General features: G+C 39.5%; 1 pseudogene; it reads left to right on the forward strand.

Annotated features, from left to right (window-relative positions):
• Positions 1 to 646: 646 nt before the first annotated feature.
• LOC100341670 (cyclin-C pseudogene) lies at positions 647 to 1,462 on the forward strand (annotated as a pseudogene).
• Positions 1,463 to 12,656: the final 11,194 nt, after the last annotated feature.

Here is a 12,656-nt window from a genome sequence, read left to right on the forward strand (position 1 = left end):
ATGAGTGCAGAAACACACGGTGATTAGGCTTCAGCATGATTTGTTTTAAGGGGACACGACACTGGAGCGCAAGGTGACATAAATGAGCTAGCACAGCTCTTGGCTTACGTTCAAAACTCAGCAAGTGCTGTGTGGCCTCTGTTTTGGGGATTCTGGTGCCACGGGTATTGAACTACTTCTGTTCTCCCCTTTACTTCATGATATGGTTTCAGCTTTCATTTGCTGGAATCATTCTTGAGCATTGTGTTTGGGAGAGCATGTAGAGAGTGCATTTCTCCTTTCTCCCTGCTTTTAAATTACAGGTTGTTTGCTGGCTTTAAGATTTTGAATCCTAGAGCTTTTACTCTGGTTTCTGGAGAAGCTGGTCAGAAGCCTTTTCCCAAAGGCTGAGCAGAGCTTAGCGGGGCCATGGGGGCTCCACAGGCAGCTCCACGGGCTGGTGCTTTTTCATCAGGGCAAGCTGCGTCCTGGCAGGGCACTCTTGGCCCAGCTCCCACTATTTGCATCGGATTCAAGATAAACAAGAGCTGTTGCAGGGGTGCCAGAAGGACTTGAAATTCCTCTCAGAAGAAGAGTATTGGAAATTTACAAATATTTTTTACAAATATTGTCTAGGCATTAGGTGAACATCTTAAGTTAAGACAAGTTATTGTCACTGCTACAGTCTATTCTGAGACATTCTATGCCAGATAATCTCGGAAAAGTATAAATCTTGTATGAATGGCTTCTACCTGTGTGCTTTTGGCACCCGAAGGAGAGGAATTTGGAGTAGTCGCAAACGCAAGATCGGTTCCTGCTGCTACTTCTGTATGGGAAGGTGGGTTTGCAGATGCTTTTCCAAAGGAACTTGCTCACGGGATGAATCCTATATTGGAATGTGAACTCCATATTCTAGAATTAACGGGCTGTTGCTTGGGTTTTTATTACCCTCGTAGACTTTTGCTCCAGTATGTGCAGGGCATGGGCTAAGAAGCCGCGTTGCTTCCCCCTGCTGGGTGCAGTGAGAGACGCCTACCGAAGGGAACTTTGTCCACAGCTCACCTCCACGTGGCCTGTGCTGTGCAGCAGAAGAGTGCCCGACAGTGGTTTGCTGAGCTTCCTGGGGATTCGGAGAAGATTTTGGAAATTATCAGGTTATTTTAAAACTATATGAACAGTGGGAGCATTTTGATGAGAGGAGAGAGATGGCAATGATTCTCATAGGAGGGCAAACCCAAAGCCACCTCCCAGCAGTGAAGGAGAGCAGGATCCGAATGGAAGGCGGAACTCCAGCTGCGCCCAGTCGAAAGACCTTCCCAGGAATTCAGCAGTGGACCGCTTGGAGAGGAACCGCTGGACAGAGTTCACTCCCGTCTTCAGTGGTGGCACACAAATGAACATGGAGAGCTTGTTTCTGTCAAGCATACTGGGAAGTGATTTTACTTTTGCAAAATACGTTTTTCCTTACCTAAGTCGATTCTAGTACAAAATCTATTATAATCTCCTGGTTATAAAAGTATGACAAGGTTCTAAGAGGAGCTGCAGACATTTCAAAATTAATAACTTTCATTTAATATTTCTTAACTTGGATAATAGAAAAACTTTTTAAGTTTAAAATCATCTTTGTTCACTGAGGTACCGCAAAAGGACATAAAAATTCAAGATGTGAGAATTGTTTTTCTTTCATAAGTTAAACTTAAGCATCTTCCTGAAGCATTGCTTCCAAAAATAGTAAAATGATGTTAGTGAAGACTGACTTGTTTCTTCACTGTAAAAGCCTGGGTAGGTGAAATAATTCTCCTGTATCTATTTTTTGTAAGATTTACTTAATTACTTGAAAGGCAGAGATACAGAGAAAGAAGGCAAGACAGAGAGAGAGAGAGAGAGAGAGAGAGAGAGAGAGATCTGGTTCACTCCCCAAATAGCCACAATGGCCAGGGCTGGGCCAGGCCGAAGCCAGGAGCCAGGAGCTTCCTCCAGGTCTCTCACATGGGTGCAGGGCCCAAAGACTGGGGCCATCTTCTGCTGCTTTCCCAGGTGCATTATCATGGAGCTGGATCAGAAGTGGAGCAGCCAGGACTTGAACCCAGTACCCACATTGGATGCCGGCACTGCAGGCAGAAACTGAACTTGCTGTACTGCAGTGCGGGCTCCCCTACATCTATTTCTTAAACTCCTTAACGTCTATCTACTAACTTGTGAAAATCGTATGGCAACTAATTTAATAATTGATTCCTATTTATATATACTCTGCAACAATTTGAAAACTAATATAATTAAACCTCTTAATATCGCTATCTGTATTATTCCTAATGAGCTAGTCATCACTTCATTAAATTTGACTTTGATGAGATAATACAGATATTTCCTTTGCAAGTATAATACAGTTATAAACTAAAGTCATACTTTCCTTTAAGAATCCAACTACATTCACAAAAATTCTATCTCAGTGATTCTGTCTCCAGAAAGATTCTTTCCTGAGAGCAGAAGCGCACAGGAGCCAAGGGCAAAGGGTCTCTTACTCACCTGAGGCTCGGTTGCCATTTCTTCTGATTGATGACGACAAGAAGCACCCAGCCGGCCATGCATCCTGTCCCTTCCTGACACTAGACAACCCCGCTGTGGACAAAACTCTGATCCCTTCATGGCAATACAGGGGTTTCTCTGTGTACTCTGCATACAACTTGAAGTATTAGACACCTTGCTCCCAAAAGCCAACCAGCTAATGGGAATTGGGTTTTCACTCTGTCAGTCTCGAAGTCTCTCTCTCTCTCTCTCTCTCTCTCTCTCTCTCTCTTACACACACACACACACACACACACACACAAGCTCAATCACACATACAGCTATTTTTCTTCTTGAACTGACATGAAATTAAGAGCTCATGCTTTTAGAATTTTGTTTGTACCTGTGGGGTCCTTTGCAAATGGAAATTTACTTCTTTGCAAAAATGAATTTCAAAAAAGCCTCAGTAGTATGTGTTAGTTTATTTTACATCAATGACAGCTATAATGAAGAGGGCACTCTTCATTTATGTGAGCGTTGGCTTCATGTCACACTACTTGGGTGGATTTAAACAACTTAGTCTCCTAGCCTCTTCATCTATGAGATAAGAAGAATGGAATCTGTCTCACCAGGCTCCTGATGACCAGGGAAATGCAGGTGGGAAATTCCTAGAACGTAGCCTCCTTACATGAATAATAAATTTTAAAAACCCCTTGGCAACCTGGACATGAAATCGAGTCCACACCAAGGCACTACCCTAGATGCTTGGAAAGGTCAAGAGAAGAAAAGTATCTGCCCTCAAAAGATCAAAGTGTAAAGACAAATGCAAAAGACGAAGCGCCACATGGAACAGAGATGCAAAGTGAATATTAAAGAAAACTTTCCAAAGTGGAAAAGGCTTCACATGACATTGGAAGAGGATCTGGAATTTGGGCTGGGCTGCAACCCATGGAGATGGAACAAGTGCAGAAACAAAGACTTTGGTTTTTAAAATCTATGTGTAAGAAGTCAGTATTAAATAGTCTGTTGCCAATCATGAGGACAACTCATCTCAAATAGTGATATATTATATATATATGCATACATATACATATCCACCCCTCTCTCTCTCCTTCCCTCTCTCCATTTCAAATGAAAGAAAATAAAGAAATAACAATTCTTTAAAGTCATATGCATTCCCTCTTTTCTGGCTGAGATGATCAGCCTCACGGCGAGAGGTGTTCGAGTGGGGAGGAAGCCATCGGAACTCTGCAGGTTCTTACTTTGATTTATGCCTTGTTCTCAGCACCTGACAAATCCTTTATACCAAGCCGAGGCAGGATGACTGTAATGTGACTGCTCTCTCAGAGCAGTGGGGATTCCAGGGAGAACCACTGTTGTTCCCTTTCCTAATCAGTCATGGGAATGAATGGGTAGTTATTGCCTAAATTATTGAGAACCTGGCTGAGGGTGTTTAAAGCCTTATAAAATATATTCTGTACTGTAGGGGGTTTCTCCTTCAATACGATTTCATGATTTGGAAGATTTTCAGAGAATTGCTTAAAAGGAAAACTATGAATGTGTATATGTTTTTAACTGGGAAGGAACCAATTCTGAAAGTATTGTTGAAATGTGTAAGGATACCTGCATGGCATATTCATTCTTGATTTGTAGTAAGAAAAAAATGTCAAGAAGCAAAAGTTGTTATTCCTGGCTTTCTGTACTTATATTTTATAACATTAATTCTAAATTATCTGGGTAACAAAGAACAATATTTTATGCAACAAAGATCATAGCAACTCTGTAAGTTGGAAATCTTTCTATAATGATTGTTTTATATTCAATCATTGATAGCTATATTTTTATCTATTGTTTCTACTGATACATATATTGTTCTTCATATAAAAGATTAATGCACAGATCTTCTGTTCGCCTCTTAGTTCCAAGCATTTAGTACTATTTATATTTGTGATGAGGACGTAGAGATGGAAATAGCAAAGAGTGTGAGCGTGTCAGCCTATAAAACCATCTCAGGAAACAAGGTACAACCTCTTAGACCCTTGTAAGAAAGAGTCAGGAAGGGACTGGCGTTGTGGCATAGCACGGTGGCTGGGAGCATCTGGGGGACCCGGATGGAGTTCCAGGTTCCTGGCTTCAACACAGCCCAGCTGCAGCTGTTTGCAGCTATGGGGAGTGAACCAGCAGATGGAAGATCTCGATCTCTCTGTCTCTCTCTGTCTCTCTCTCATTCTCTCTTTCTGCCTTTCAAATGAATAGATCGACACATCTTTTTTTCTTATACACAGAAGATCAACTTGATGGTGTTGGGACATAGATTTACGTCTCCAATCAATGTTGAGTGGATTTTTGTGTAAGGGGATAAGGTAGGGGCCTTGCTTCATACTTCTGCATATGGAAGTCGAGTTTTTCCAGCACCATTTCAGGAAGAGACTGTCCTTGCTCCTGGGATTGGTTTTTTGGCTCCTTAATCAAATATAAATTGGTTGTAGATGTGTAGATTGATTTCTGGTGTCTGTAGTATGTTCCATTGTTCTATCCATCTGTTTTTGTACCAGTACCAGACTGTTTTGATTATAACTGCCTTGGAGTATGTCTGGAAAACTGGTATTGTGATGCCTCTGGCTTTATTTTTGTTGTATAAGCTGACTTGAGCTATTCGAGGTCTCCTGTGTCTTCATATGAATTTCTGTATTATTTTTTCTAGATCTGAGAAGAATGTCTTTGGTGTTTTGATCAGTATTGCATTGAATCTGTAAATTGATTTCAGAAGAATGGACATTTTGATGATATTGCCTCTAACAAACCATGAACATGGAAGGTTTTTCCATTTTTTTTGTATCTTCTTCTATTTCTTTCTGTAATGTTTTGTTATTCTAATTATAGAGATCTGTGACATCCTTGATTAAATTTATTCCAAAGTGTTTGACTTTTCTGTCTTGGTTTGTTTGTATATAGCTCTTTATAGTCATTTCTGTTGATTTTTTTATTTCTGTTGTGTGTGTTGTCCTTTTTCATCTCTAATTTTATTGAATTGGGTCTTCTCTTTCCATTTTTTTGGTTAGTTGGGCAATGGTGTGTCAATTTTGTTTATTTTTCAAAAAACTAGTTCTTCAATTTGCTGATCTTTTATATTTTTTATTCAATTTTGTTGATTTTTTTTCTCTAATTTTTTTTTCTTTTTTCCTACTAGTTTTGGGTTTGGTTTACTGTGTTTTTCCAGTTCCTTGATATACACTTAGCTCATTTCTTTGGTGCTTTTCTAGTTTTGTGATGTATGCAGCTATTGCTATATACTTTGTTTTTAACACTGCTTTGCTATATTTCATAAGTTTTGATATGTTATGTTGTTGTCTTCATTTGTATTTCCAGCTTCATTCCATTGTGGTCTTAGAAGATGCATGGTATGATTTTGATTTTTTTTTTGAATTTGCTAAAACTTCCTTTATAGCCTCATATGTGGTCAATACTAGATAAAGTTCCATGCACTGCTGAGAAGAATGTGCATTCTGTGACTGTAGGATGAAAAGTTTTATAGATCTCTGTTAGGTCCATTTGGTGTATAGCGTCAATTAAATCTGTTGATTTTCTTTCTGGTTGATCTGTCCATTGCTAAAAGTGGAGTATTGAACTCCCCCATTACTATTGATTTGGAGTCTAATTCTCCCTTTAAAGCCTTTAACATTTCTTTTAAATAGCCAGTTGCCCTATAATTAGGTGCATTTATGTTTATAGTAGTTACATGTTCCTGTTGAATTGATCCCTTAATCATTACATAGTGCCCTTCTTTCTCTCTCTTTCTCTTTTAAAGATTTATTTATTTGATAAAGTAGCTGTCTGCACTTCAATGTTTATTGCAGCTCAATTCAAAATAGCTAAGACATGGAATCGACCTAAATGCCCATCAACAGTAGACTGGCTAAAGAAATTATGGGATATGTACTCTACAGAATACTATACAGCAGTAAAAAGAATGAAATATGGTCATTTGAAACAGAATGGAGGAATCTGGAAAACACCATACTTAGTGAAATAAGCCAGTCCCAAAGGGATAAATATCATATGTTCTCCCTGATCAGTGACAACTAACTTAGCATCTAAAAGAAAATCTGTAGAAGTGAAACGGACACTATGAGAAACAATGACTTGATCAGTGCTTGTCCTGACTGTCAAGGAAAAACTTACTATTTTATTCCCTTTAGTAATTTTTTTGTTCTGCTTAATACTATTGGTTGAACTCTTTAATTTACACACAAATATTCTTAGGTGTTTAAATTTAACTGAAAAGTGATCCCTGTTAAATATGAGTGGGAATAGGAGAGGGAGGAGATGTATAGTTTGGCACATGCTCACTCTGACTTACCCCAATGGTAGAGCTAGAAATGTTCCATGGGATTCCAAATCAATCCCATCAAGGTGGCATGTACCAATGCCATCTTACTAGTAAAAGTGATCAGTTTCAGTTCATAATTGATCATAATGATAGGATTAAGTGTCAAAGGGATCACATAAACAAGACTAGTGTCATAAATAAAAGTGTCAATTGTTATATCAACAACAGGAGTCACTGTACACTTGCTCCCAATGTAGGATCTCTGTCCCTAATAAGTTGTACTATGCATTAATGGTAAAACTAATCTTCAAACAGTGTGTATCTGTGTGGGTGCAAACTGTTGAAATCTCAGTATATACCAAGTTGACCTTCTGTATATAAAGATAATTGAAAATGAATCTTGATGAAGAATGGGATAGGAGAGGGAGTGGGAGATGGGATGGTTGCAGATGGGAGGAAGGTTATGGAGGGGGGGAAGCCACTATAATCCAAAAGTTGTACTTTCAGAATTTATATTTATTAAATAAAAGTTTTTAAAAAAGAAAAATAAGATTTATTTGAAAGTCAGAGTTACATAGAGAGAGGAGAGGCAGATAGAGAGAGAGAGAAGGAAAGAGATGTCTTCCATCTGCTGGTTCACTCCCCAGTTGGCTACAATGGCCGGAGCTGTGCTGATCTGAAGCTAGGAGACAGGAGCTTCCTTCAGGTCTCCCACACAGGTGCATGGGCTCAAGGACCTGGGCCATTCTTTTTTTTTTTTTAATTTTTTGACAGGCAGAGTTAGACAGAGAGAGAGACAGAAAGGTCTTTCTTTTCCATTGGTTCACCCCCGAAATGGCTGCTACGGCTGGCGCACTGCGTCGATCCAAAACCAGGAGCCAGGTGCTTCTTCCTGGTCTCCCATGCAGGTGCAGAGCCCAAGCACTTGGGCCATCCTCCACTGCCTTCCCGGGCCACAGCAGAGAGCTGGACTGGAGGAGGAGCAACTGAGACAGAATCTGGCACCCCAAACAGGACTAGAATCTGGGGTGCCGGTGCCACAGGCAGAGGATTTGCCTAGTGAGCTGTGGCACCAGCTCTGTTCAGTTCTCCAGGGTTAAGGGCGTGCCTATGTTGACACACCCAGGTTTGGCATGATAAATCTCGCTCTCTCTTTTTTATCAGAAGGGAAAGTTTTTCTGCTCAGCTGAGCTCCTCTCCTTAATGGAGTCCAGTACCTCAGTGCTAGCCCCAGTGGCTATAATATTCATCCACTCTGTCCCAAGGAGCACACAAAGGATCTGTGCAGTCCTCAGTGTAAGTTCAGATTCTCCGGCGATGTCTCTCTCCAGGTAACCAGGAAGCCCTGAGCGTGTGGAGTCTCCCAGTGTGAGTGCCCAGAGTCCCAGCCATGCTCCCTCCCACACTCCCTCAGTTTTTTTCACAGTCCCAGTACAGAAGCCTCACATAGTCACAGGTTCCTATCCCCCTGTTAGTTCTCCCCACCAGTCAGGGTCTCCACTCAACTAGTTGCTGGGCATGGACACGAGCTGGCACAGCTGTTATAAATGTCCATAATGGCACCTGCTCTATTGGCTTGTTACAGGATGTCATTGTAAAGTGATTGTCCTTTTTCATTTCCCTCCTCTAGTTTAGCCGGTACACTATTCCCCATGGGGTTCCAAGCTGGGTTCCCTCTAGGTTCTTCTTGCAGCTTTTTTTTGCCAGTGGCTTGGGCTGCTGCAATCTGCTCTCACCCCCCCCCCTTCCAATGCTGGTGTGTAGGCTCTGCTGCTGGAGTCCTGAGCCTGGGCACCCACACCCTCTATGTATGTCCACCATGTCCCTTTAATTTTGGTAGCATTTCCTTTGCTGCTTTCTCCCTAACTCTTCTCTGAGACTATACTCTGTCCACTTTTTTTAAAGCTATCTTCTCCTGGGCTAGAGCAGTGGGCTCCCTCCCTACTCTGCCATCTTGGAACCCAAGACCAAATACTGTGAATTTGAATACCGAAGCTTGACCATGTGTGGGGCAAGTTTTCTTGCCTTTGAAAGGAGATGCAAAATAACAGTGGTGGAAATGTGCTGATGGTAGAATGTGGGACATGAGAAGAGTGTTGCTTTGAAATGAAGAGCTCCACAAAAGGTGTTTTGGGGCAGGCATTTTGGTGCAGCTGCCTTTTGGAAGCCTGCATCCCATAGCAGAGTACCTGTGTTAATTAAATAGTTCAACCAATAGTATTAAGCAGAACAAAAAATACTAAAACAGATAAAGTATTAAGTTGTTCTTCGACAGTCAGGACAAGGGCTGATCAAGTCACTGTTTCTCATAGTGTCCATTTCACTTCAACATGTTTCCTTTTTGGTGCTCGGTTAGTTGTCACCAATCTTGGAGAACAGATGATATTTGTCCCTTTGGGACTAGCTTAACTCACTCAGCATGATGTTTTCCAGATTCCTCCATTTTCTTGCAAATGACTGGATTTCATTGCTTTTTACTGCTGTATAGTATTCTATATAATACATATCCCATAATTTCTTTATTGAGTCTTCTGTTGATGGGCATTTAGGTTGATTCCATGTCTTAGCTATTTTGAATTGAGCTGCAATAAACATTAAGATGCAAGTAGCGCTTTTACTTGCCAATTTAATTTCCTTTGGGTAAATTCCAAGGAGTGGGATGGCTGGGTCGAACTGTAGGGTTATCTTCAGGTTTCTGAGGAATCTCCAGACTGACTTCCATAGTGGCTTGACCAGTTTGCATTCCCACCAACAGTGGGTTAGTGTCCCTTTTTCCCCACATCCTCGCCAGCATCTGTTGTTGGTAGATTTCTGTATGTAAGCCATTCTAACAGGGGTGAGGTGAAACCTCATTGTGGTTTTGATTTGCATTTCCATGATTGCTAGTGATCCTGAACATTTCTTCATGTGTCTGTTGGTCATTTGGATTTCCTCTTTTGAAAATGTCTATTGAGGTCCTTGGCCCATCACTTAAGTGGGTTTTTTGTTTTGTTGTTTTGGAGTTTCTTGATCTCTTTGTAGATTCTGGTTATTAATCCTTTATCGGTTGCATAGTTTGCAAATATTTTTTCCCATTCTGTTGGTTGCCAGTTCATTTTCCTGACTGTTTCTTTTTCAGCACAGAAACTTCTCAATTTAATGTAATCCTAATTGTTAATTTTGGCTTTGACTGCCTGTGCCTCTGGGGCCTTTTCCAAGAAGTCTTTGCCTGTGCCTGTATCTTGCAGTCAGATGAAAGAAAAACAAGAAAACAGAAACATTTTAAAAACAGTGTTAGACATCTATGAGATACTATCAAATGACCCAACATATAGGTCTTACGAGTTCCTGAAGGAGTAGGAGTGAGAAGGGAATAGAAAGCATATTTAGTGAAATAATTACAGAAAACTTCCCAATTTGTGGAAAGAAAAGGATGCTCAAGCAGAGAAAGCACATATAATTCCTAACAGACATGACCATAAAAGAACTTCATGACATATTGTACTCAAAATTTCCACAGTAAAACATAAATAAAAGATTCTAATGTGAAGAGAAATGCCAGATTACTTTCAGAGGATTTCCAATTAGGTTCACAGCTGTCTTCTAATCAGAAACCCTACAGGATAGAAGGGAAAGGTGAAATAAGGTTCAAGTCTTAATGGGTACAGTCTGTTGAAATATTTACTTAGTATATACTAAGTTGATCTTCTGTATATAAAGATAATTGAAAATGAATCTTGATGAAGAATGGGATGGGAGAGGGAGTGGGAGATGGGATGGTTGCGGGTGGGAGGGTGGTTATGGGGGAGAAGCCACTGTAATTCAAAAGTTATGAATATTTATGGGAAAATGGCAGGGCCAAGTCATTATTTATCAATAGTCAACTTGAATGTAAATGGCCTCAGTTCTGCAGATAAGATACAGATTGGCTGAATGGATTGAAAAACAAGACCCATCTATATTCTGTTTACAAGAAACATCTCACCAACAAACATACATGCAGATTGACAGTGAAAGATGGAAAAAGCTAGTCCATGCTAACAGAAACTAAAAAGGAGATGGTGTTGTCATCCTAAGATCAGACAAAATAGAGTTGAACATGAAAACTGTTAAAGGAGATGAAGAAGGGCACTATGTAATGATTAAGGGATCAATCCAACAGGAAGATATGACTATAATAAATGTATAGACACCCAACTACAAGACACCTGGCTACTTAAAAATGTTAATAGACCTAAAGGAAGATATAGACTACAACAAAATGGTAACATGGAACTTCAATACCCCACTTTCAGCAATGCATAGGTTAACCAGACAGAAATCCATCAAGGAAACAGAGTTAATTGACACTATAGACAAAATAGACCTAACATATCTACAGCACTTTTCAACACACAGTGGCAGAATACACATTCATATCATCAGTCATGGAACTTTCTCTAGGATAGGCCATATGCTAGGCCACAAAGCAAGTCTCAGCAAATTAAAAAAAATCAAAATTATTCCATGCATCTTCTCTGACCACAATGTTATAAAGGTAGAAATCAACAACTCAGGAATCTCTAGAACATACATAAACACAGAGAGACTGAAAAATATGCTCCTGAATGAACAGTTTGTCTTAGAAGAAACCAAAAGAGAAAAAGAATTCTAGAAATAAATGAAGATGACAATATATCGTATCAAAATCTATGGGCTAAGGCATAAGCAATATTAAGAAAGAAGTTCCTAACTATCAGTGCCTATGTGAAGAAACTGGAAAGGTACCAAATAAATGAGCTATCAATGCATCTCAAGGACCTAGAATGTCAACAACAAATCAAATCCAAAACTAGGAGGAAAGAAATATTTAAAATTAAAGAAATAAACAAAATTGAAACAAAATTTTTTTATTCCTTAAATAAAAAGCTGATTTTGAAAAAATAAACAAAATTGATGAACCATTGGCACAACTAACCAAAAAGGGTAAACTCCCCAATCAATAAAACCAGAGATGAAAAAGGAAATGTAACAACAGATACAACAGAAATGAAAACAATCCTCAGAAATTATTACAAAGAGCTATACGCCAACAAACTAGTAAACCTAGCAGAAATGGTTAGATTCCGAGAAAATACAACCTACCAGAATTGAGTCATGAAGATATAGAAAATGTACACAGACCAATACCCAACATGGAGATTGAATCAGTAATAAGGACCCTCTCAACAACAAAAGCCCTGGAACAGATGGCTTCACTGCTGAACTCTACAAGACATTTATAGAAGAAATAATTCCAATTCTTCTCAAGCTTTTGAAAACAATTTAAAGGAGAGAATCTTCCCATACTCTTTCTTGCAAAGCCTGCATGATCTTAATACCTAAACCTGGAAAAAGATGCAACAGAGAAATAACTATAGACCAATATCCCTAAAGAACATAGATGCAAAAATCTGCAACAAAATATTAGCTAGTTGAATCCAACAACACATCAGAACGATCTTCCACCTTGACCAAGTGGTATTTATCCCCACTATGCAGGGATGGTCCAAGATTTGCAAATCAATATGATATACCATGTTAAGAAACTGAAGAACAAAATCATGATTATCTCAGTAGATGCACAGAAAACATTTGATATAATACAACATTCTTTCATGATGAAAATCTTAAGGAAACTTAAGGAATATTCCTCAACGCAATCAACACAATATACGACAAACTCCTGCAAAGCATCCTCTTAAACAGAGAAAAGCTAGCAGCATTCCTCCTAACATCTAGGACCAGACAAGGATGTCCACCTCACCATTGCTAAATAATATAGTCCTGGAAGTTTTATCTAGAGCCATTAGACAAGAAAAAGAAATCAAATAGGTACAAATTA

This window comes from Oryctolagus cuniculus, chromosome 8 (assembly GCF_964237555.1).
Source record: "Oryctolagus cuniculus chromosome 8, mOryCun1.1, whole genome shotgun sequence".
In the NCBI taxonomy this organism is placed as follows: Eukaryota; Metazoa; Chordata; class Mammalia; order Lagomorpha; family Leporidae; genus Oryctolagus; species Oryctolagus cuniculus.